This window comes from Phragmites australis, chromosome 14, assembly GCF_958298935.1.
Source record: "Phragmites australis chromosome 14, lpPhrAust1.1, whole genome shotgun sequence".
In the NCBI taxonomy this organism is placed as follows: Eukaryota; Viridiplantae; Streptophyta; class Magnoliopsida; order Poales; family Poaceae; genus Phragmites; species Phragmites australis.
In genome coordinates this window covers 13247661-13272642 of record NC_084934.1, presented here as the reverse complement: position 1 = coordinate 13272642, position 24982 = coordinate 13247661, and the positions used below count along the sequence as shown (strand labels likewise).

Here is a 24982-nt window from a genome sequence, read left to right as displayed (position 1 = left end):
CACCTGAGACAACAACCTTCGTACCCCCTGTTGCACCACTGTCCGAGTTTATTCTTATTCTTTAGTAGAAGTAGCAGTAGCAGGTAGCCCATGCAGAGCAGCAGGCCAAGCTATAGGCAGACATGCTTCGGCAGCAAGAGCAGCAGCTCATGATGATGTAGTCACTCCAGCAGCAGTAGCAGGCTACCTTAGCAGCTCTTCAGGCTGATCGAGAGAACAATGACCGCATGTTCTTGTTTATCTCTGGATATCTTGGGTCTCTTTTTCAGGCATCAGGCCTACAGCTGCCAGTTGCTCCTCGGGCTCCAGCCCCAGCACTTAGTCCTCTCTTGGACAGTGTCAGTGGTCTCTTGGGAACACCAGTGTCAGCATTCCCTTTGTCACCTCTTTTCAGCATTGGTGTGATTTCTCAGCCTGCCGGGACTACGACAAGACCAATTCTACTTGCGTTGTCTACTCCTATTGTAATGCCCTAAAATTTTGGGAAAAATTGGAAGTTGTCGTTTTTGGTTTCCGGTGTTGAATCGCTCTCGCCGGAAAAGAAAAGAGAAGGAATTGAAGCAAAATAGCAGCAGTAAATTTCTTTTTTTTAAAAAAAAAATAACCTGGGAGTGGGCTAAGCCAACCTAGGCTTGGGCCAGTTAGCCCAACCCCTCCCCAAAGGCCCAGGCGCCCCTCCCCTTTCTTTTTCCCCTCCACCCAGCCAAAACCCTAGCCAGGACTTGTTTTTCCTCCCTAGCTGCCACCCTGCACCTGCTGGACGTCCTCCCCCCTGCTGCTGCTCTTGTGCAGTAGAGAGAAGAGAAAGGAAGAAGGGAAGAAGGGAGGGAGAAGGAGGAGAAGAAAGAGGAGGAGAACCCCGGGGGACGTCGTTGTGCTCTCTGTGGTTTCCTAGGTGAGATTCGCCACCCTAATCCCATCCGTTTGGTCGATTTATGAGGTTTTAATCACAAGTTTAGAGGGGATTTAGTTGGAGGTTTGGTCGAAATCAATTTTGTCCACGTTCTGAAATCTGTCAGCTTATGCAGTCTCTGTTCAATGTCATTTTGGGGAAAGTTAAAGGCCGAAATAAATTTGTCCACCATAGACAAAGTTGGAGATAACTGCGAAATTTAGCTACCAGTAAAATTTCAGAATTTTTGGCCAAGTAGTTTAGTAGCTATGAGTTTTTGAATTTGGCTGTCAGATTCTGACGAGAATCTGGACAGTAGTAGATCTATTCAGTTTTTGGGCACCTTAGATGCCGAACCAGTTTTTCAGAATAGCTAGGAAGTTGTAGAGGATTCGTTAAGCTTTCCAATGGTGTGAAGTATGCAATTTTTTGTTGGTTATAGCTCCAGTTACGCTGTTCTGAATTTTCTGCAATCAATTGCTAACAGATTTCAGTATCGAAGTTCAGAGCTTTATTAGGCCATGTTAAATATGTTTTATGTAGGTCCAAATTATATAAAAGTTGATGATTACGTTATGATCTACATGTCCACAAAATTTTAGAATTTTTCGTTAAGTATTTCTGGAAATAAACAGTTTTGGGTGGCTACTGTTTGAAATTGACGACAGGTTTCTAGAGCTGTTTTGTTATACCCTCTAGGAGACTTTAGAGGCATGGAACAATTATGTCACCACAATGAATGTTGTAGCCCTTGTTCTGTTGTTTCCTAAAATGTATTTATTTGTTATCATATATATGGTAGAAAAATAGATAAGAAAAAGAGAAGTACTACTGCTCCTGTCAATCTAATGCGTGTGTGATGTTGAGGAGTGTTGGTGCTGAGTTATGATTGTGTTTAGGTGGTGGTGCTTCGTCTCATATTTGAAGTTCGCCGTTATCGCCAGTTGAAGGCAAGTAAATGTAGCTATGGTGTTGCTACTATTTTAACTTGCTATTTTTATCATTTACACCTTTATTTCAGAACCATGACAAATCTGAATATGATCTGAATTATATGTTGTTTTTTACCTTTAAGCATGGTTAATCACTGCCTTATGTCTATCTTTATGTTGCTACAGTTCTTGTTGAACTATGTTGCTGTTCGACTTGAGAATTAAGTTGAGGTATTATTGGTGGTACACCTTAGTACAATTGCAGTATATTACTGTCATGTGCACTTGCATTTGCATATGCATTGGAAGTTATGTCGTAAATATCACGACAGTACCGGTACGCATCGTACGTTGTCCGAGAAGGGGTGCGATGTAAAAAAAGACATATCATTGCATTCATATGCATTCATTGAAGTTAATAACATTTATATGTTATTGTGGATATGAAGTTATTTTTGTGGTTGTGACCTTTATTCGAGGTTATTCTTTAAATTGTTAATACTATACTAACATGCCTTATATCTTGAGAAGTCTTATATTAAATCGATGCTTAATCAACTTGTGATTTAAATAGTTTGTCAAAACAAGTTTGCTTGCTGAGATTTTCAATCTCACCCTTGCATTACTCTTTCCAGGTACTCGATACATGTCATGAGGGGATGGGGATGTAGTAGCACATTTTGCACTTCATGTCTACACTTTTTATCTTGTGCTGTAATAATAAACAAAGTCTAGTGCTTAGGGTCGTTTGTTGAAAGTTTAAAGAGTAGTGGTGATGTTAAACTTAATATTTTGCTCTTGGTTCATGTCAGGATGTTTTTATCTGCTAATGTGATATTCTGCATACCTTGTTTATCTATGTTATTGCTTCCGCGATACTTAAATTTATAGAGAAGATGCTGTTGTTTTTTTTTTATGACAAGCTGTAGGTTGCGTAGTTTAGTGGCATCCTAGGTTTTGTAGTCTGGGGTGTTACACCTATGACTGGCGCTCTTTGCTTTGAGGACTCTCCATAGCTGACACTGCCTTCTCAGTAGCTATCCATTCAAACTCTTCCAATTGTTCAGTCTGCCTTCGAGGAGCTCGATGCAGCACTTCAGGAGATGGCTACTCAGGGTACTACTACTACCACCTTGGCCCTAGCTACAATCTCAGAGGCACCATCAGAGTCAGCTCAGCCTCCTCAGCCAACTGTTAGCCTCGCAACTGTTGAGCTATCGGATTCAGATACAGACTCAGGCTCATAGTTCAAGGTGCGACCATCTCCAACATCGCCGACTTCCTCCTCTCCTCCGGCTCCGGATGTTTAGGAGTGTGCTCTTTTTGGTGCTTAGATGCCAAAGGGGGAGAGAGTCTAGGTGATAGGGGGAGTCTTTTGGAGAGAGGTAGATGAGTGACTAGTGAGCTTTCTAGTTCATAGACTTAGGGGGAGCCTAGGTAGGGTTGGAGTGCTGGATCTTCATGGATTTTGATGTAATGACAAGCTATTTGATTCTTAATCGATGTGTTTTGCTTGTCATCACATTGTGTTTCCTTTCTTTCTCAGTTTTAATTCTAATTCTACTAGCATGATAGGTTGTTCTAGTTCTTGGCTTTCTCTTGCTTAATTGTTATGTGCTTGTCATCACATTGTGTTTCAGTGATTAATGAGAATCGTATCATTGTAACTAATGTGTATGTTTTGAAGGGAATGAAATTTTTAGTTCACAACGATTGAATGGATTTTCTTGGTCCCTCATGGAATTCTATTGGTCGATCAAAGGACATTTGCGTCAAGATTAAGGATCTTCTAGTTCTAAGTGTCACAAGGTGATGAAGGACACTTAGTGTTGACATCAGTCTCTTTTTATGTTTTGACCGTACTATGAAGGGGGCTAAGTGTTGTAGCTTGACCTAGTTGAGTCCAGACATATTTGTATGCACACTTGCAAAAATCTAGCACTAAGTAGCTCAAAGAAGCCCATGGGTGAGAAGTTGAGAAGGTAGAACTCAAAGTCGATTGAATTGGACGAGTTCTAGAAAGTTTGTTCTCACCGGATTATCCGATGCGAGAAGGATTAAACTCACTAGACTAATTTCCCTCTCTGTGAAGATTTCAAATGACCTCACCGCATTGTCTGGTGATGGGACGAATTTTTCACTAGAGCATTTAACAGAAGAGTCATTTTTTTAGAGAAATTTAAAGTTACATGCACTGGATTGTTCGGTGATCTGAAGGACGCATACACCCAACTATTTAATAGAAGGACTGTTTTTCTGGACAAAATCAAAGTTGAACTGATCGGATTGTCCGGTGACTTAAAGAAGTTATCACTAGACTATTTAATAGAAGCTTGGTATGTTCAGAGAAAATGGATTATAACTCACCGTACTATCCAGTGATGCTATGTGGAGGAACACCAAAGCATTTTGCAAAGGCTACTGACAACTGTCAGACCAGCGTGTGGAAAACGTAAACTCACCGGATTGTTCGGTGTTAACAGAGGCGTGTTCACCGGACCATCTAGTGTTCACAGAAAAAGTGAGTGGTTGGGCAACGGCTAGATTTGGACCTCTAACCTATATATATCCTCTCACTTGGTTTCATTCGTCACTCTTGCAACCCAGAAGCATTCATACACACTGAGTATCATCTAGAAGTATCTTTCTAGCTTGCTAGGTCGTCTAGTTGCTTTTATTCATTCTCGGCTAAGGTTGCTCTTTGTTCTAGAATTTGGTAGTTGGTTTAGTTTTTGATTAGTGCCGTATTCACCCCCTTTGGGACCATTAGATCCTTTCAGCATGATTCTCTCTAGTGATAACTTTCTATAAAATCCTCATGTTTTGGACCCGTTTTTTGGCTCATTTTCATGAAAGTTATCACTGGAACGAAATACGTTGAAACATGCTCCAACATGACCTACGACACATATGAAGACCATTTAGTGCGTTTTGAGAGTGTTAAGCTCCGGTGAAAACTTTGCTCAAATCGTCATGTTCGGGACCCATTTTCGGGTACGTTTTCATGAAAGATATCACCAGGGCGAAATCAATTGAAATAAGCTCCAACATCAGTTGTGGCACCTTCGAAGACCATCCGGTGCATTCTAGGTGTGTTTCGCTCTGGGGCTAACTTTGGTCAAATCCTCACGTTCAAAACCCTTTTTTTGACCCGTTCTCATGAAAGTTATAATCAGAGCAAAATCAACCAAACAAACTCTAATACAACCAACGATATCTAGGAGGACCAACCAGTATGTTTTGGGCGCATTTCCCTCCAGCGATAACCTTCATAAAAAATAACTGTTAGGGAAATGTCTTTGGCCCCATTTCCACAAAAGTTATAACGGGAGCGAAATCAACCGAAACAAGCTACAACATGACCTACGACACCTAGGGGGACAATCCAGTGTGTTCTGAGCGTGTTTCGATCTAGTCATAACTTTGGTCCAATCCTCATGTCCAGGACGCATTTTCTAGCCCATTTTCACGAAAGTTATCACCCAAGTGAAATCAACTGAAACAAGCTTCAACATAACCTAAAACACTTATGAGGACCATCCAATGCGTTCTGGGTGTGTTCCACACTGGTGGTAACTTTGATCAAATACACATGTTCGAGACCAATTTACAAGGCTGTTTTCACAAAAGTTATCACCTGGGCGAAATCAAACGAAATAAGCTCCAACATAACCTACGACACCTAGGAGGATCCTTTAGTGCATTCTGGGCGTGTTTCACTCTGGTGATAACTTTTGTCGAATCCTCATGTTCAGGACACATATTTGGGCCCGTTTTCATGAAAGTTATCAACGTAGTGAAGTAAATCTATATAAGCTCCAACATGACCTACAATAGATAGGAGTACTATCAGTTGCGTTTTAGGCGCATTTCGCTCCGATGATAACTTTCATCAAAAACACCAGTTCTGGAACCATTTTCGGACCCGTTTTCATGGAAGTTATCACCGTAGCAAAATCAATCGAAACAAGCTTCAACATGACCTACGACACCTATGAGAACCATTTGGTACGTTCTAGGCGTATTTCACTCTAGGCATAACTTTGGTCAAATCCTCATGTTCAGGACCCACGTAGCTTCGACGGAAGTTATCACTGGAGCGAAATCAACTGAAATAAGCTCCAACATGCCTACAACACCTGTGGGGACCACCTAGTGCATTCTTGGTGCATTTCGCTTCGGTGATAACTTATGTCAAAAATAGCCATTTGGACACGTTTTCAGGCCCGTTTGCACAAAAGTTATCACCAGAGTGAAATCAATCGAAACAAGTTTCAACAAGACCTATGGCACCTAGAGGACCATCTGGTGCGTTCTGGGCATGTTTCGCTCCGGTGATAACTTTTGTCGAATCCTCATATTACGAACATGTTTTTGGGCCCATATTCACGTTGTCACTGAAGCGAAATCAATCAAAATAAGCTACAACATAACCTATGACGCACATGAGGACCATCCAGTGCATGTTTAGCGTGTTTCACTCCAGTGATAACTTTGGTCAAAAACACCCATTCTGGACCTGTTTTCGAGGCCGTTTTCATGAAAGTTATCACCAGAGTAAAATCCGCTGAAGCAAGCTTTAATATGACCTACGATGACACCTAGGAGGATCATCCAGTACGTTTTGAGCATTTTCACTCTGGTGATAACTTTTATCAAATCCTCATGTTTCAGGGGTCACTTTCGAGCCAGTGTTCACGAATGTTATCGCTAGAGCAAAATCAACTGAAACAAGCTCTAACATGACCATGACACCTAGGAGGGCCATCCGGTGTGTTCTGGGTGTGTTCCTTGGGTGATAACTTTTGTTAAATCCTCATCTGAAAGGAATCAATGACGTCCTAAGAGGTGGGAGTGAATTAAGATACCTAAAACTGATCAACTTCAAAAACTTCACAAGATAAACCTATATCAATTTCTATCTAAAATGCTCTATATTTATATACTGTGTTTACTCTACCTCTGAAAATGTTTGCAACCTATAGCCAATCCTAACAAACTACTCTAATACGGTAAACACGCAAAGGTAACTTGCAAGTATGTAAATGCAGAAACATAAAGAAGGTCGAGAGAGCAAACTCGGTACAAAAGATTTTATCACATGGTATCAATGGCATAAATACCACCCCTAGTTCATGTTTGAGTAGCCACCTAGGCTATTGCTCCCGGTTGGCACCAGACCATGACCCTTGAGCCACCTAGGCCTCAAGTAGGTTGGGCCACCGAGCCACAAAGGCAAGGTTCACCACAAGCCTCTATTCCGGTCTCTTGTCAACTTCGAAGCTTGAGCCACCAAGGCAAGGGTCTCTGTGTCCCCGTACAAGCTTCTTGCCACTGCTCCACACAAAACCGAAGGGTCGAAAAGCTTGAGCATCCAATGCTCACGATGTTGGCTAGTCACCAAGACTCCAAGATACCAACATACTACTTGATACAAGGTAGAATCACTCATTGATCCCCTAGGCAACAAAACCAAACAATAACTCCTCTAGGCCTAATAGCACTTGCTATTGGCATAGTTGGCCTAGTTTTGAACCTACGTGCCTATGACTTCGTTTCCCAGGAAAATCTTGCAGCGGAAGATCCTGAATTTGAGACTTTCTATACCAAAAATATTCTTTTAAATGAGGGTATTCGTGCATGGATGGCAGCACTCTCTAATCTTGTGCTAATTGCCTTGGATGATCACGTTTAGCACTTTGGTGGTTTGGATGTCTTCTCAAGTCTATGTTAGCTTCTCTGGACTCCAGCTAACTAAAATGACCGAGTGAGAGGGGTATGTATAGCCTCAACCCCGCGAACTAGCCTTTGCTCTAATGGTCACATTTTTCGTGAGCACCGGAAGGTTCAGAGTGATGTTATCTTTGAACAACGGAACATCCTACGTGCATACGGTACCAACTAAACCATTTTGTAGCCCATCTGAAAAAATGGTCCGATGAGAACTTCTCGTGAATGTCAGAGCTTCTGGCGTGCTCATTTTTGTGAACGTCGGATTCTCCTATGCAACAATCCTTGTGTACGCCGGATTATCTAGTATGTTCATTTTCAGCAGACGATCACTTCGTATTTTGGGTATAACTTTTCACTTTGTACTCTGATGATCTTGTACTCTATGGAAAGCTTGTACAGAAATCCATCCCATTTGATCACATAAAAAATTCATAGAATAAATCCAATTCGTTCCTCTTTTTGTCCCAGCTTTGGTAGCTTATCTCTTGTTGCATTCATGAGACATACTAAAATATATACTTGATAAACATGTTAGTCTCACTAATTATGTTGTCGTTAATAACCAAAGTCACTTACATGCCCTAAAAGGGTCATGTTCGCTACATCTTGTTCGGGACCAACTTTCATGCAAATTTTGATGAAAGTTATCACTGAAGAGAACTCAAATGAAACAAGCTCCAACATGACGTACGACACCTAGAAGGACCATTAGGTGCGTTGTGGTCGTGTTTCGCTACGGTGATAACTTTTATCAAATCCTTATTTTTGGGACCCACTTTCAGGTCCGTTTTCACGAAAGTTATCACCGGAGTGAAATCAACCAAAATAAGGTCCAACAAGACCTACGACACCTGTGAGGATCATCAAGTGTGTTCTTTGCACATTTTGCTCCAGTGATAACTTTCATCCAAAACAGTCATTCAAGACCCTTTTTAGGCTTGTTTTCACTGGAGCAAAGTGAACCAAAAAAAAGCTCCAACATGATCTACGGTATGTAGAGGACCATATGATGCATTCTGGACATGTTTCGCTCTAGTGATAACTTTTGTCGAATCCCCAAGTCCTGGACACGCTTTTGGGCCCGTATTCATGAAAGTTATAACCAGTGCAAAATCAACCGAAACACGCTCTAACATGACCTACGACACATAGGAGGATCATCTAGTGCGTTTTGGGCGCATTTCGCTTCGGATAACTTTCGTCACAAACAACTGTTCTAGACCCATTTTTTGTCCCATTTTCACGAAAGTTATCACTGGAGCGAAATGAACCAAAGAAAGCTCTAACATAACCTATGACACCTAGGAGGACTATCTAGTGCATTTTGGGCGTGTTTCGGTCCAGTGATAACTTTGGTCAAATCCTCATGTTTGGGACCCGCTTTCGGGCCTGATTTCATGTAAATTGTCACTGGATTGAAATCAATTGGAACATGCTCTAACATGACTGATGACACCTCAAAGGACCACCTGGTGCGCTCTAGGCGTGTTTCTCTCTAGTGATAACTTTGGTCAAATCCTCATGTTTGGACCCGTTTTCATGAAAGTCATCACCGAAGCAAAATCAACCGAAACAAGTTCCAATATGACCTAAAACACCTCGGAGGACCATCTAGTACGTTTTTGGCATGTTTTGCTCCGGTGATGACTTTCGGGACTCAATTTTTGGTCTATTTTCACGAAAGTTATCACCATAGTGAAATCAACCGAAACAAGCTCCAACATGACCTAAGAATCCTAGGAGGATCACCCAATGTGTTTTGGGCATGTTTCGCTCTAGTAATAACTTTTGTCAAATCCTCATGTACAGGACCCATTTTCAAGAATGTTGTAACCAAAGAGAAATCAACCGAAACAAGCTCCAACATGACCTACGATGCATGGGAGGACCATCAGGTGTGTTTTGGGTGCGTTCCACTCTATTGATAACTTTCGTCAAAAACACCCGTTCCAGAGCTATTTTCAGATCCGTTTTCACGAAAGTGATCACCAGAGCTAAATAAATCAAACAATCTCTAACATGACCTATGACACCTAGTAGGACCATCCCATGTGTTATGGGTATTTTTCGCTCCGGTGATAACTTTGGTCAATCCTCATGTTCAGGACCCGTTTTTAGTGCTATTTTCCCGAAAGTTATCACTAGAGCGAAATCAACCCAAACACGCTCCAACATGACCTATGACGCCTAGGAGGACCATCCAACGCGTTCTTGATGTGACCATGGTACCTTCGGATATGATCACTCCTGAGGAACGATATGCGAATTCATTTATGAAGCTTTTATTTATGTTAGGTGAGAATATGCTACTACCTAATTTTAGAGAATTTTATGTTTTCAGGTTATTATCCTCGGTATGCTCTTGTGGGCTGGGTGCCATCTTGCCAAACTTGGTTCCAAGAAAGTTTCTCCAACCTTTTACAAGCCATAACATCACCTCGAAGCCAAGCCAATTAGGATTGCAATCCATGTTAGACTCGGATTTAGAATCCGAATCAAATTCAGGGTCTGCTGATAGGCCTGCATAAAAGTAATAATAATTCTCATACAAAATCTAATGTAGATGTGTGAGAACAATCTAGAAAGAGGACCTCATCTACATTCCAATGGATTTGGTCCCACCTCAAAACTCACTGGGGAAGTGGAAATAAAGATTGTAAGAATTTAGTTCGGCCTCATAATTCTATTCAGATTTAAACAGACAGCTATATGGCAATCAAATCATATCTCTTTCAAACTGAGTCTGACGGAGGTGTTTAAATACAGCCTAGAAAGGATACTAGTCGATCTTTCCAACGGGTCCAGCCCCAATATGAAATTTGTTCCGTGCTCACTGTAATCGCCTGCGAGAGGCGTGGTGTTATCCTGTATATATAGTTAGCCATAGACACTTGAACAATTCGAGTTTTTCTTAGATTATTCAATTTTAGATAGTTTCACCAAACATCGGTTTGTGGAACCCTAATTCGAGTACTTTATTGGTAATTAGCAATATTCAGTTTACATCTATCGTGTTCTTACTTGTGTTTTCGATTTGCTTGCAGGAAAAGCTTTCTTAGCAAGGTCAACTGCCTTCTGCACGGTTGATAACCACGGAATACTGGTGTAGTGGTTACAAAGGTTCTCGATTTGTTCTGGTCGGTGCCTTTGGATCAACAAAGTCAAAACTTCACCAATCAATGTATCTCAAACCTTACAAAAGATCGGGCCATACTTTCATTAAGTGGCATCAGAGTTTCAGTTATCTGTTAGGTAATCTCTTTTATTCCCCTTTGTTTGGTCTTGTTCCATCACCTAGAGTCCAGAAAATTGCTCCACAAAAAGATTTAGATGTTAGTCCTTCCACTGTCCAACCACTTTGAGCCTTTTTGCCTTTTTGATTTCAGTTTTCATGGTTTTGAATTTGAGTCCATCGTCGGTGTCTTTGTTGCTGGTATATTCATTGTATTCTTGGTTGTAAATCCGCAAGTTTTGACAACCAATTCAGAGTTCAAGTCAATTCAGACTAGATTTTGATTCAGAGTCTGACGGACAGTCCCACCTCTCTGCGGCCATATTTCTCAAATCCGAACTCCGTTTGAGTCGTTTAAGTACAAGTTAGAAAGCTCACGTCATCTTCTTTCCATCCAATGTAGATTGATTAACAGATTTGACGCGAGGTCATCGGAATCGTCAAAACAAATTGACAATGTTAGCAGTTAGAGATAGAGTCAGATTTTCCTTCCTAGTTTGCTTTGCTATGATATTCCAGAGTTAGGAAGCTTTGCCAACATTTGTTTGCACAAGTTGCTTGCTGCATAGGTGCTGATTAGCTAGAAGCTTTTCTAGCTTATAATTTTGTTGTAGCCAAAGTAATATTAATCGAGTTGTTATCAATTGTTTCTATAGTTTGAAAAAAAAATAGAAAAGAAAGAAGCAAAGAGTGCCAAAAGAAACAATAAAAAAAAGAACCTAAGAGTGCCAAAAGAAAGATTATGAAAAAATTAGAAAAAGAGAAGGAGAAAAAAAGGGAAAAAGAAAAAAAAATCAGATTGCATTGCAGTCCTTTTTGTTCCATTGTGCTTGTCCTGTAATTTCAGCTTGCCTAAATTAGTTCTAGGAACACGTTCGAGCAACTGTGACGAGTACCGTAGACTTTTATTCAACTTTGCTAATATGAATTCATTATTGCTGTTCCTTACTACTAAATATTGCCTATCTGAGCTCCATTGTTCCTCTTGCAACCACCTCACTCGCTCCTATTAAGGTATCATGAACCTGTCACCGATTTTGTCACCTGCCATGATTGATAAGAACACTTGCAAGAGCATGGCTAGACGCTTGAGAGTGTGAGATTCCACTTCCACCACATAGTAGTTGATAGGAATAATATTTTTTTGTTATCTCATGTTTGCTACTAATCATGGTAGGTAGCATGTTTGAGGAGGAGATGCATGAATTCATGAGGATTCAAGGATAGAAGATCAATAAGTTGCTTCAGGTCATGAAAAGTAATACTAAAAAGATAGAGGCCATGTAAGCGAGCTTCACTACCATTGCCATATCTACTCTTGTGGTTAAAGCTAAAAATCAACAAATCGATGGATAAAGAGAAGAATAACAAGGAGAAAGAGGAGACACTTGCTATCTCATGCAACTTTCAAAAAGGTACAAATGGTAATGCACCTATATCAGCTGAGGAAGAGAACAAAGGTAATGAAAAAGATGCTACAATCACCTAACATGAGAATTGCTTGGATGCGCAGAGATTGTCCACCAATCATGCTATTGTAGAGCAAATGTTAGTGGAACTAATTCTTGATTTACCTTTGTCAAAAGATGATTTGCTTGCTGTTCCTTGTGATAAAAAAAGAGTTGTTTGCTAATGCTTCACATATATAACAACCACAACTTGTGAATGAACGTATTAATTATGTTTTACAAATAAAAACTTATTCTTAAATTAAACACGTTTAATGCATTGCTAGTGAGTAAGAAGAGCTGAAATTACCATCTTCTCTAAACACTTTAGGTTATATTGAATTTCATGTTCTTTGTGATCTTAAGTGATTTAAAGGAGAAATTAAAACTTAATTCTGACTTTCCATGCTTCACACAAAATACTTTTCTTGTTATTGGCAAATACAATGATAAAGAAGAGTATATAGTTCATTGAGTTTATATTTGTTCAAATCTAAAACCTCCTACTATTGTGCCACAATGTGATCATTTTGTATTGAGTTTATATTTGTTCAAATCTGAAACCTCCTACTATTGTGCCACAATGTGATCATTTAGAGGACTGCAGTAGTACTATTCATATCATATCAAGTTTCTCTAGTTCTATTTGCAACCTCCAGAATAGTTCCTAAGAATGAGAGTGTTGTTGGTTGCTACCATATACCACAATAGTTGCTTCATCTTTCTTTTTATAGAAGATGCAAATCATTTGGAAAATTGATACCAGGTTGCTATGCAATACATTGCATCAATGTTGTCTATTATGATAAATTATGATCTGGTACAATCATTTCAAAGAGGATTGCAATTGTTTAATAAAGAACTCATGATATTACATAACGAGAGTTCCTTGCATACACTACAACAAATCTGCTATTCCATGACCATAAAATTTGTCACTAATTATTTAATATTTGTCATGGCATGAAATTTGTGACGGTTGTATGATAAAAATTTGTTTGTCACCTTTCTTGCGTCTCTAATCAAATTCAGTGATGAATGAAAGCTTTTTCATCATAGAATGACGATATTGTCTCGTCATTACTTTTATGACTTTATGCATCATCACTGTTGAAACAAAAAACGTCACAAGTTGGTGGTTGCGGTGCTGCCATGTGGATAGCGATCGTCATAAATTCTGCAACCTAGTGACATGGATCTGAATTGGCCAAATGTTGTGACGAATTATGGATCTGACGTGTGTCGTCACGATTTAGCGAAAAGACCTATGCGATTGCTAAGTCTATGTTGATTGTTGAGCCCAAGTAATGTGGGCTCAGCCCATTTTGAGGCCCAATTCAGTTTTGATCGAACCTATTTTGAGGCCCATTTCGGTTTTTTTCTACCCATTTTGAGGCACAAAATGCTATCATTGGACCATCTGGTTAATGCAATCTTCAGAAACCTTAGACTTCAAGCTTTTTTCTCAAGGGATAAATCAATGTGAACAAAATGCTAGCACCAGAGTTTTATGTTTACATCATACAACTACTCAGAAGCATTTCGGGAAATCCTTCTTAACACCGGATGTTCCTATGACCTACCGGAGTTTTGGTCTTTTTCGGTGTTCACAATCTTCTGCTGCAACTCCTCTCCTCCTTCTATACACCAAATGATCTGGTGATGACACCGGAGTATTCACGGGACTAAAAGTCAGTGAGTAAACTCTAATTTGAACTCATCGGATGATCCTGCGTTCAAAACAAGCTATCATCGGACTATCTGGTGTTCTCATTAATTTTGACCTAAGCCAAATTTGAGTGTCAACACTAGTTTATAAACCCTAATTCCATAGTTCATATGATTTATAGTTGCATAGCTCCCATAGACCATAATACAATAATAATGTTCACAGACCCTAGATAGAATGAAACAGCCACAAGTTCATAGAATATATTGTCTCCCAGGTCTTAAAATCATGGGAATAGAAACCACAGTAGTTCACCAACAGTTGGAGCTACATCAAACTGATAAGCAGAACCCAGAAATTTTAGAGAGTAGATGAACCTAACCTTGACTGAAGCTTAGTTGATGAAGGACGATATTAGTTTTCTTATGCTGTCTTCTTCAAACTCTCAATCTCTTCTGACTGGTTTTTCATTGTTGTTTCTAGTTCTTATGCCTACTTCTTCAAGGTATCCAATTCTTGTTGCTGAGCATCAATTTGTTGTCGAAGTTCTATTGCTCCTTGTTTCTCGGCCTCAAGTTTAGCCTGAAGCTGTTCTACCTGCAAAGAAACGCCACCTCTGGAACTTTTCTTGGAAGCTGACTGAAGGCCCACATTTTTAAGAAGTGTACTTGATTTGTAGAACTTGAGAAACAGCTACATTAGCAGATTTTGGTTCTTGTCCATCTTGTGCTGGTTCAGCTATGATTGCTTCCATATCAGCCTAACAAAAGAAGGATTACAACTCAGATTCCCATCTTCTACTCAAATTTTTTCAAGTGTACTTCATGTAGAAAAGGAAAAAAAGGAAACAAGGACTTACAATAGCTTTCTTTACTAGCTCACTAAAACCAATATAAAGCTGCAATGGAAGTCCTTGAAAAGATCAATCGTGGTGGGCTCTACATCTTTATATTTGTCTTGCTTCTAAAATGAAGTGCAGCAATTTCAAACTATTAGCTTGGAACAAGATTAGGATTTCATTAGTAGTGATCACAAACATCATTTGTTTAGTTTCTTACCACGACATGGGCATGTGCAATGTATCACCAAGAGCTTGTCCGCTGCTGAAACTGGACATTCTCACGATTCAGTTTGTTTTTGATACACTTGTCCTACAGATTATACATTTGTGTAAGGTAGACTAATAAAAATACTAAATACTAAAAAATACTCCAAGGATTTGACTTTCATGAAAATACATTTACAAGAATGTCCAAACTTTATTAAACAAAAAGTATGCAGTTTAGCAGCAAACATCTTGCTTAACCATGAATCCATATGTTCTGGTTCATGCTAAATTTAAGTGTTCTGAAAAATGGTTTGTTGGTTGCATTGCACATTTTTTATCTGATTGACAAACAACATTTGTAACATAGGAGGAATCCAAATCCGAAACTCAGTTGAACAAGACTCATATGAACTACATGGCAGTAACACATGATAGTAACATATCGCGATGACAGTAACATATCGCTTGTGATGAACTAATGTCATGTAAAACAAAGGAATAATTAATAACAGTACATCATGAATGTCTACATCCATGTTTATCAAACACTGTAAAATAAATTGTTTAGGTACTGAACTGAACTGATGAAGTTGTCAAGAACTAAACTGAACTGATGCATAAAACTGAGTTCACATCTCAGTTATATATGCCACTACCGAGTTCACATCTTAATAAACACAGACTACACGCAATACATAGTTTAGGCAATTTGAAGTTCTATCATACCTTGTGCTTTGAGTTTGACCACATCTCCACAAGTTCTGTCCATTAGGCGTCAATCATACACTTCGCAGACGATATGTTTCTCACTTCATTTGCTGGTACACCATTGAAGTACTATTTTTTTTAGCATGTACCTCATTAAGCATATCAGCACATGCATTTCTCACTGCCTTACTATTGGTGTCTATGGTAAGTTGACCCTAGTAAAGAGCATGAACATCAGGAAAAGAGAATGCAAAGGATACAATGAACTTTGATAGAACAAGTAAAATAGAAATTGACTTACAACAACTTTGCCAATGTAGTTTGCAAGATGAGACTCATTCTTCTTGTACTCCTTCCAGTGTGGAAGGATTGGTATATGCTGCCTAAGTATGATCCCACTCTATGATGCAAGATTTGCAACTTGCATAGGTGCCTCCGGCTATCTCTTCCCTTTAGAAATATGGATTGCAATCTTATTGCATAACCCTTAGCTTATCCTATCAAGATCTTTTCCCATTCTTCTTCCCCTTTGCCCTTGTTGTGTATTATTGGCTATTGGTGCACCTGACAAAATTACATTCATAGAGTTAATGTAAATCATTTAGTTGCTAATTGCAATAGTGCAAAGAATATTTTCCTTGCACAAAAGAGATAAAATCACTTGTTTTGATCGCTTATCTAGATCTGGTCCTCATGTTGGGTTGGAGAATTAGCAGATACTAATGCATCGTGCGTGGCAGTAGACATGCTTAGGGTGGGCACTTCTTGTGGATCCGGACTCGTACCATGGAAACCTTCCTCAATTGAAGTCAATTCCCTTGTCTTTTGCCTAGTGACTCTAGTAGGTTACAATTGTTGCTCAGGTGCCACGCCATTCTCTTTGATGCTCTTGCTCCTCCAACAAACATGCTCCCAATCTACTTCGAACTCTTGTTAGGTAGATCCTTAGAAACTTGTGAGGCCTCAATAGGTAGAATACAAGAAGAATTAGATCCAAATTAAACAAATTGCATAATCAAAGCTAATGAGAGATAACACTGCAACAGTGATAGCACAAACTTGCACATGCAAAGAAGAATTAATACCTTATCAACTTCCTCTTGTTCAAAGTCCTCGTTCTCAAAGAACCTGAATCTTTGGGACCATTACGCTTGCTCTTTCGAAATGTATTGTTAACTATTCATGCTAATGTAATGGCACCAAGTCTGTGCAACACTTGATTGTTCCTCATTATAGTTTGAGCCCTCATTTTGTCATATTCGGTAAGTGGATCTTCTATACATTCGTAAAAAAGAAATAAGTGTAAGATTGTTTGTTTGAAATGCTTTTAGAAGCAAGTCAATTCAATCTAAGCATCCAAGTATATAGCAATACTATGTGTGTGCAGTAAGCTTTAAATACAATTTCATGTCTTCCATTGACTGATGCCTACGAAACGTGGGAAGCAAGGTACCTGCCAACTTCCGTTGAATTGGTGGCACCTTCCGCCCTGGTGCCATCGAGGTCTTGGAAGGGAGAAGGATTGGTCATTGGTGGTCATTGGGAGGGAGAAGGGGATGGGGTAGGGTGGCGAGGGCAAGATTAGGGACATGGCAGGGAACGGCGAGGGGAAGATTGGGGATGGCGGCGAGGGGAAGATTGGGGATATTTTGCGGGTTTCCCTCAGTTGTTTACCAAAACACCCTTGGTGTGGTGTGGCATGTGCAGGGAATATTTTGGGAAGGCATGCACAAAATAGACATGTCGCATATCCATTTTGGGTTGCTGTCTAGCGGGGTGGCTTTTTGGCGCACGAAATTTTGTAAGTGCCACGTGCACTAGCCAGTTTTCGCAGGCGGGGTGTAGTGGCGGAGCGTGAAGCAAAGTGTTTGGGGGGGGGGGGCAATTTGCCGAATGTGATGCTATGCAATTGTAAATTGTATGAACTATGGAATTAGGGGATTAGGTCTTATAAACTAATGTTGACACTCAAATTTGGCTCGGGTTAAAATTAATGCGAACATTGGATAGTCCAATGATAGCTTGTTTTAAACACAGGATCATTTAATGAGTTTAAATTAGAGTTTACTCTCTGACTTTTAGTCCGATAAAGACTCTGGTGTCATCACCAGATCATTAGGTGTATAGAAGATGGATGAAAGGAGTTGCAGCAGAAGATTGTAAACACCAGATAAAGAGCAAAACTCCGGTAGGTCATCAGAATATTCGGTATTAAGAAGGATTTCCTGAAACGCTTCTAAGTAATTGTACAGTATAAACATAAAACTCTGGCACTAGCATTTTGTTCACACCGATTTATCCGGTAAGAACAAAGCTTGCAGTCTAGGGTTTTCGAAGATTAAATTCACCGGATAGTTCAGTGATAGCATTTTGTTCACACCAATTTATCCGTTGTTCACATTTTGATTCAGACTGGTTTGGTTTCTATGTTCTATTTGGACTCTTTCATATTCTTAGCCGAATATGACTTGTTTATGGCATATAAATGTGTCCCCTGCGTGGGAGGCTTGTTGGGTTGGACAATCCCGCATGTTTGGGATATTTTGGCCATGTTATTTTAGGAAATAGCTAGAGACTTAGTTTAAGGACGAGATAGAGTCCAATCCTTGATGGAGAAGTCCATGCTGCCCCTCATAAATAGAAAAAGGGGTGCAGGCCGATTGAAACAACACACAATCGATCTCTTATCAATACAATTTTTCTTTTTGTTCTACTTTTTGCCCTAGTTCTTCGAGGTCATTATATACTCCCCACCGCTTCATGAAGCTCCATTCATCGAGGTCCTTCTCATGAAGAAATGAGACGACAATGCTATACTTATGCTTGGGGAGCACCATCAGGATCTCGAATGATGCCACCTTGAGACATTTTCCATTCTGATAAGGGGATTGGTCCTAATCTTTCGATGAGACAGATTCTTTCGATTTGGTGGAAGTGACTTTGACAATCCGACTACACTGTACGACGACAATGCGCCTTAGCAATCGCTAAACCAACTCCAGAGGGTTGTTGACCTTTCCGTGAGCATGATCAACCTGAACATGAGGTTCAATTCCTGCGAGCAACCGAAGAACAAGCAAGAACTAAAGTAAAAGCAATCTGAAATTGCAAAGATTTTGAAAAACGAACAAAGTGGTGTTCTATTGATGATCTTCATAGGGTGGCTGTCCAGCACAACTTGAAGACTCAAAATTTGCACGTAGCTAAACCAATCTAACAAAACCCACCTCTTCAGCAGTGGTTGCTGGGTATCTAAGGGTAGAGGATGACGAGGAGGTGTTGGGGTCGTAATCCTACCCTAGGACGTCCCCTCATGGGCTCTACTTGGTACAAAGCCCACAGGACCTAAATAAGGTGGCGCAGCACCTGTTTGCAGAAACTGACTTGGTTTTAAATTTACGATAGCGATCGACTCGGGCTGAATTTGGAGATGAGGCCAAATCCGTTGGAAAGTAGATTTAATAATCTTTCCATGAAGTCCTAGAATGTCGCAAACGGAGTCCGGATGAAGTCGGTATGGCCGAACTAAATTGATTTTGTCATGCAGCCGAATCCGAATCGAACTCATGGATAGGACTTGTATTACACTTGGTGACTCCACTTCTGCACTTGGGCATATTTGGTTCTTCTCCCTAGTTCCTAAGGACAAGGAAATCATCACAAGAATTAAAATAGTATCCAATTCTTTAAAACATTTGTATGCATCCCTAGGAACGCATTCACCTAATGATTAAGTTGACGAGCACAAGCTCTAGTGAGTGGTCCTTGTATAGTTTGAGAAGTGGTAGCAGATGTTGGTGTAGTGAGTGTAACAGTAGTGGAGATGTCCTCATCACATTCCATCTAACTTGAAGCTCACTAAGAGGTCTTTCAAATCCTTCACAAGCGGTGACCCAAACTTTGGGGGAAATAGTTCATTCCCTCGAACTTGGGAACGCTCCCCGCATTCTTGGGCATATTCGAGTGAACACATATTACAAGTCATAGGCATCGACAAACACACACACACACTATATATATATATATAATAGTTCTCACAGGTCACCCCCTGAAAAGTCGGTTGAGTTGAGTTAGTGCAGTATCCATCTACCTCTCCTACGATGATCATTGTGTCTCTGCACGGACAGCTGATGGCATGAGTACATTTTGGGACACTAGGGGGCTAATGGTAGTGTAGCGGAGGACCCGGCCACGCCTGATCGACCGCAGCGTCACTTATGCTCCAGGCTCACTGGCGTGTCAAAAGACATTGAAGTCCGACTCTTGAACGCCACTACCGTTTGAGCCTTCGGCCTCCTCTGCAGCGCACTGACGGGCAACCCTCTCGTGCTCATCCATAGCGCACTGACGGGCCACCCTCTCATCCACCTCCTCTTGGGCATGCTTACGGGACACTGCTTCTTGCTCCTCCACAGCGCACAGTTTACGAGCCAGCTTCTCATCCTCCTCCTGGGCACGCTTACGGCCGCTGCATCTTGCTCCTCCTTCGCATCATTGTTGAAAGGCCATTCTGTCGAAGAGTGCAGGTCAAGGCCGATGCTCTGTGGTCCCACCTTTAGCTCCACCTCCGAGGTCGAGAGGCTCGAAGTTAGCACCTAAGCACAAAGGCCATGCCAAATCAATACAAGACACATTACATTACTTATCGACACATACAAATAGCTTGTCCATACATAAACCACATAAGATATCACATATCTAGCACTCTACTCCCTTTACTCCCCCTAAATATCTACCTCTTTGGCCTCGAACTTGTAATCGGAGCCAAAGCCAGAGTCAGAGTCGTGCTCGGCCATGTTAGAAGCAGAAAGGGCATCAAAGTCCAGAGATGAAGGTCTCGTAGAGGAAGTAGGTGCGCTCGTCAGAATAGGATCCTCCGGAGCAGGTGCACTGACAGCAGGAGCAGGAGTAGGTGCGATCGTCACAACAGGATCCTCCGAACCAGGTGCACTAACAGCAAGTCTCATAGATAGAAACAACAACACTCTGCACGGCCACCTCCGCGGCTATCTGATATCTGAGCATTCATAGACCTAAGTGTTGATTCTATAGAGCTAAGTCCAAACTCAGGCTAGTGAACTAGAGGTGTGGGACCAACTGTGACACTCAGACCAGGTAGAGTCGGCTGAGGTGTCTCCTCAAGTGAGTGGAGCTATAGACAGTGGAGAGGACACCTGAGAGGTAACTTGCAGTGAAAAGGGTCCACCTAGTCAAGGCAATAGCTCTGTCTGATGAAACGGAGAAAGTGGGATAGAAGACAGGGGTATCGGGACTGACCCGCCAACACTGGTTAGTGGTGGAGTCAAAGGTGGAGCTGGACCAGGTGGTAGCACTACAAACTGAGGTGGTGGTAATCCGATCTGCTAGTGCATGTGACTGATGCAGCCAGAGAAGATCGATCATGGACTACTGAGCTGCTGCAAATGACGCCTCATGCCCTTGCACCAACTGCTCTAGTTAAGCTGTGTGTCACTCATCTTGACGTGCATGTCGCTCCTCCAAACATTAGGTGTGCTCAACCTGCAGCTGTTGACCCTCAACCAGTCTCTGAAGAATAGTGGCAAGCTCTGATGGCTGATTGGTTGTGGAAGCAGTGACTCGAGGTGGTGGCGATGCTGAAACTAGTGCTGCAGAGCTCAAGCCACCGGCCTCGTGGTCATGTGTGCCTCTGACAGGAGGTAGATACTCAACATCGTCACTGTCACTGTCAAGGTCCACATAAAAGTAAGTAGGCAACTGTGCCTCTTCCTCTGCAAGTGTCTAGTCCTCGTGAGCCTCACGCTCCGTCTTAGTAAGCTGCTCCTGGGCTCGCCTCATGGCCCTCTAGCCATAGCGTCTTCTCCTGGTGCAGATGGCTTATATGGGTAGAAATGTGTATTGGACCACTGGTACACCAGCATGTACTTTGGGTGGTGAAGCTGGCTCAGAATTTAGGAGACGAAGTGAGCGTATGGCTGATGTCGGGCCAGGGCCATCCCATCAAAGATCACATCCTCAATCTCACAAATAAGAAAGTCCATAATATCAAACTAGTCATGACTAAGGATTGACAGAAGAAGCCACTGCTAAAGACTAGTGATGGCCTCAGCATCGCCGATCCATGGCAACAAGCTCATCCTCAGTTCCAGGTGCACCACCTTTGCCTCAGGAATAAGCAAGCCAGGCGCGCGATTCTATTCAGCATGGAGCAGATGCTGAATATGCGGACTCATCTGATCATCTGTAGGAAAGTTACCACCAACCAAAGCATGGCGAGGTGGGTTAGCATCTGAGCTAGCTAGGGTCTATAGAGTATGAATTGCCAGCCATTAAACATGAACTGAATATAATCTCATCCCTTAGGGATCTAGACTATAGCATAGAAAACTCTGACCTAATCCTCAACAAATATGTCATGCTCTAAAAGCAAAGCAGTCAATCTGGGGAAGCGATCAAAGTGTCCTTGTATGTTCACACCTCCGAGGCTCTGTGCAGACCACCCCAGTGCAGTGTCTTGTGGTAAAACAGTTTGATGCGCATCAACTTATAGGTGGCATAGAAGCTCTCCTAAAGTAGAGTGCAACACCTCGAATTGGCCCGTATCACGAGCCTATGGAAACTACTCGTCAACTGGCACAAGATGAAGCCTCCTGATCCTCTTGGAGGTATATCCCCTCAAGTCACACAAACGGGCCTCTGAGTCATCTGGTTATGCTGCCTCCTGTTCCTCCTCACTTCCCTCCTCCTCCGCAGTAGGCTCAGGTGAGCGAGCCCACTTTTGGGAAGAAGGTGAAGTCAACCCACCTCGTGTATGAATAGGGCCAGAACAACAAGGAGCTGAGGGAGGTGTCTGACCCTCTGACTATTGTGTACTCCCCCTTGCTCTCTGGCTCCTTTGAACATCAGTTGTGGTTGTAGGAGTCACCTTAGACTCTTGAATCTGAAAGGCATCACAACCCTGTGCCTGAGCCTGTTTTCTTCGCCTTAGGAACATCATTCTCCTTTCCCTTTCTCTTTCCCAGATCATGACCCATCTGCAAGGCAAGAGATACGGTAGAAGGCCAGGAAAAATAGGTGAGAGCTAGTACACATATATGAAATGTAACTAAGGATAAGAATGAGGCACAATTGAGTAAAGGCATGAATTAGAGTTGAGAACAAGGCACATTGCATCTAATTTGATGAAATGGATCACTAATTGCACCTAATTGCAACAAATTGTATGAAATTTCCATTCATTTGCCTTGGATTTTGTATCAATTTCGTGGGGGAATGAAATTGGGGTCTCACCTCAACCACTACACAAGACGAAGATGGAGATGGTGGTGAGGCTCAGTGCAGGTTGCCAGTGGGAGGAATCAATGGTGGAGTGGCCAAAACGCAGCAATGAAACCCTTGGGATAGGGTTAGGCTGCGGCAATGGCGATTCCCGCGGCAGCGAGGATGGCCGAAGGTGAGAGAGAGTGGTGAGGCGAACCCCCGGTGGATGGAATTTGTGCAGGATGGCAAGAGGTGGTGGGGCGGCATGAATGAACGGTGGCGTACGAGCGCTAGAATGAAATTTGGAATGGCCGGTCAAGATGAGTCAAATGATATGACATGTGGGGTGGAGAAAAACGCAACACTAGAAGGTCCGCTGACCACACCGGAGAAAACCCCAAACAAAGAGTCAGGGAGCTCGAGGAATAGTGCTCATATGAGACGATGAACACCGGACAATAGGATGTAAGCACCGGACAAATCGCCGGATAAAGGCACTACAAACAAGGTTCTACGTAATGGACATTCTGCTGATTTTGAAAAATAAACACTGAACAAATGCACAAAATCCAAATACAGTGCATAAAATAATGACAACACCGGATTGTCCACTGAGTAACACTGAATAAAGCACCAGATAAAGACACAGTAGAGCCAAATGGCACTGCAGGCGATATTAACACCGGATGATACGATATGTCCAACAGACAAATCACTAGATAAAGGAGAACATCGGAAGATCCACTGATATGAAATAGACTTCACTGGACAAAGGAATAGGATAGATGGATTTTGAACTGTTTGAGATGCTTAACACTAGATGATCCACTGAAGATGAAGTTGATAGTATTATGGCATCTACAAAAATATAGTCAACTGAGTTGTCCATGTCTCGATAGACCATCCACCATCCTTTTGCATAGGCATGCAGTACTATATATATGCTGCAGTCTTGCTTCCAGTACTCATTGGACACAAGAATGAGAATATGAGATCAGCTATTTATGAAAAAACAATTTGCATTCAGAAACATAAAACTAAGTTCACATCTCAAAAACAAATTGCGTTCACTGATACTGCAACACAAATAAATTCATATCTCATCCACTAAAACATAAAACTGAGTTAACATCTTAGTTACAAATGGAACTACAGAGTTCATATCTCAGCTAACTTAGAGTTAAAATTCAAAACCAAGTTAGAATTCATAATTAAAAATTTTAGGACACCAAGAGTATGGATACATACCCTGAACAAAATACCACATCACAAGCTACTCGTCATCACTATCAGCGTCAGGAATAATGGGACTTTCATTCTCACAAGCGTACTATTAGTCAGTTTCGTCCTCATCATCAGAGTCGGTTTTATCCAATGCAGCCTCGCTTTGTTTGCGAAGGTCATCAACTACACTTGCAGGAACGATACTACACTCCTCATCAGCCCAACTCGGATTCTCCAAATTATCTACATTAACTTGCATTTGACATATATCATAGTCGTCATCTTGATATGCAAGTCCATTGTCATTGGCTCCTGGCTCCATGTTGGTTTCAGTGACACTCCACACATGCCTATGCTCAAATTTTTGCACAATTCTCTAGTTTCGACCATACTTGGTGTCTAGCAAGTAAAATACCTTTTTTGCTTGTTGTGCTAGAATGAAGTGATCATTTTTATACCAGTTACTTCCATTGTTAATGCTTTTGAAGTATCCATCATCTTTAATCCTTGTCTTCTTTCCTTTCAAATCATATGTCCAAACTTGAGTTATATGCAACTGAATAGTTTCTTTAAGACAACCATAAAAATCAATATTTTCTTTAAGACAACCTTCAACCAAAATAAAACAACTGATCGATTGATGTCCAAACTCGAGTTATACCGCAACTGAATAGTTTCTTTAAGACAACCATAAAAATTAATATTTTCTCAATTGTTCTATGTCTTTCTATTTTCTCACGATCAAGTGTATGGTACCGAACACCGTCAACAATACATGCTGAATATAATCAAACACACAGATCTGGTTCGCATGCCAATGCATATAGGTCATCACTACCCTCTTCTCCTTCACGTAA

The 24982-nt window shown here is 41.3% G+C and overlaps 1 pseudogene; it reads right to left on the bottom strand.

The window, feature by feature from the left end:
• Positions 1-14398: 14398 nt before the first annotated feature.
• Positions 14399-20629, bottom strand: LOC133890249 (uncharacterized; annotated as a pseudogene).
• Positions 20630-24982: the final 4353 nt, after the last annotated feature.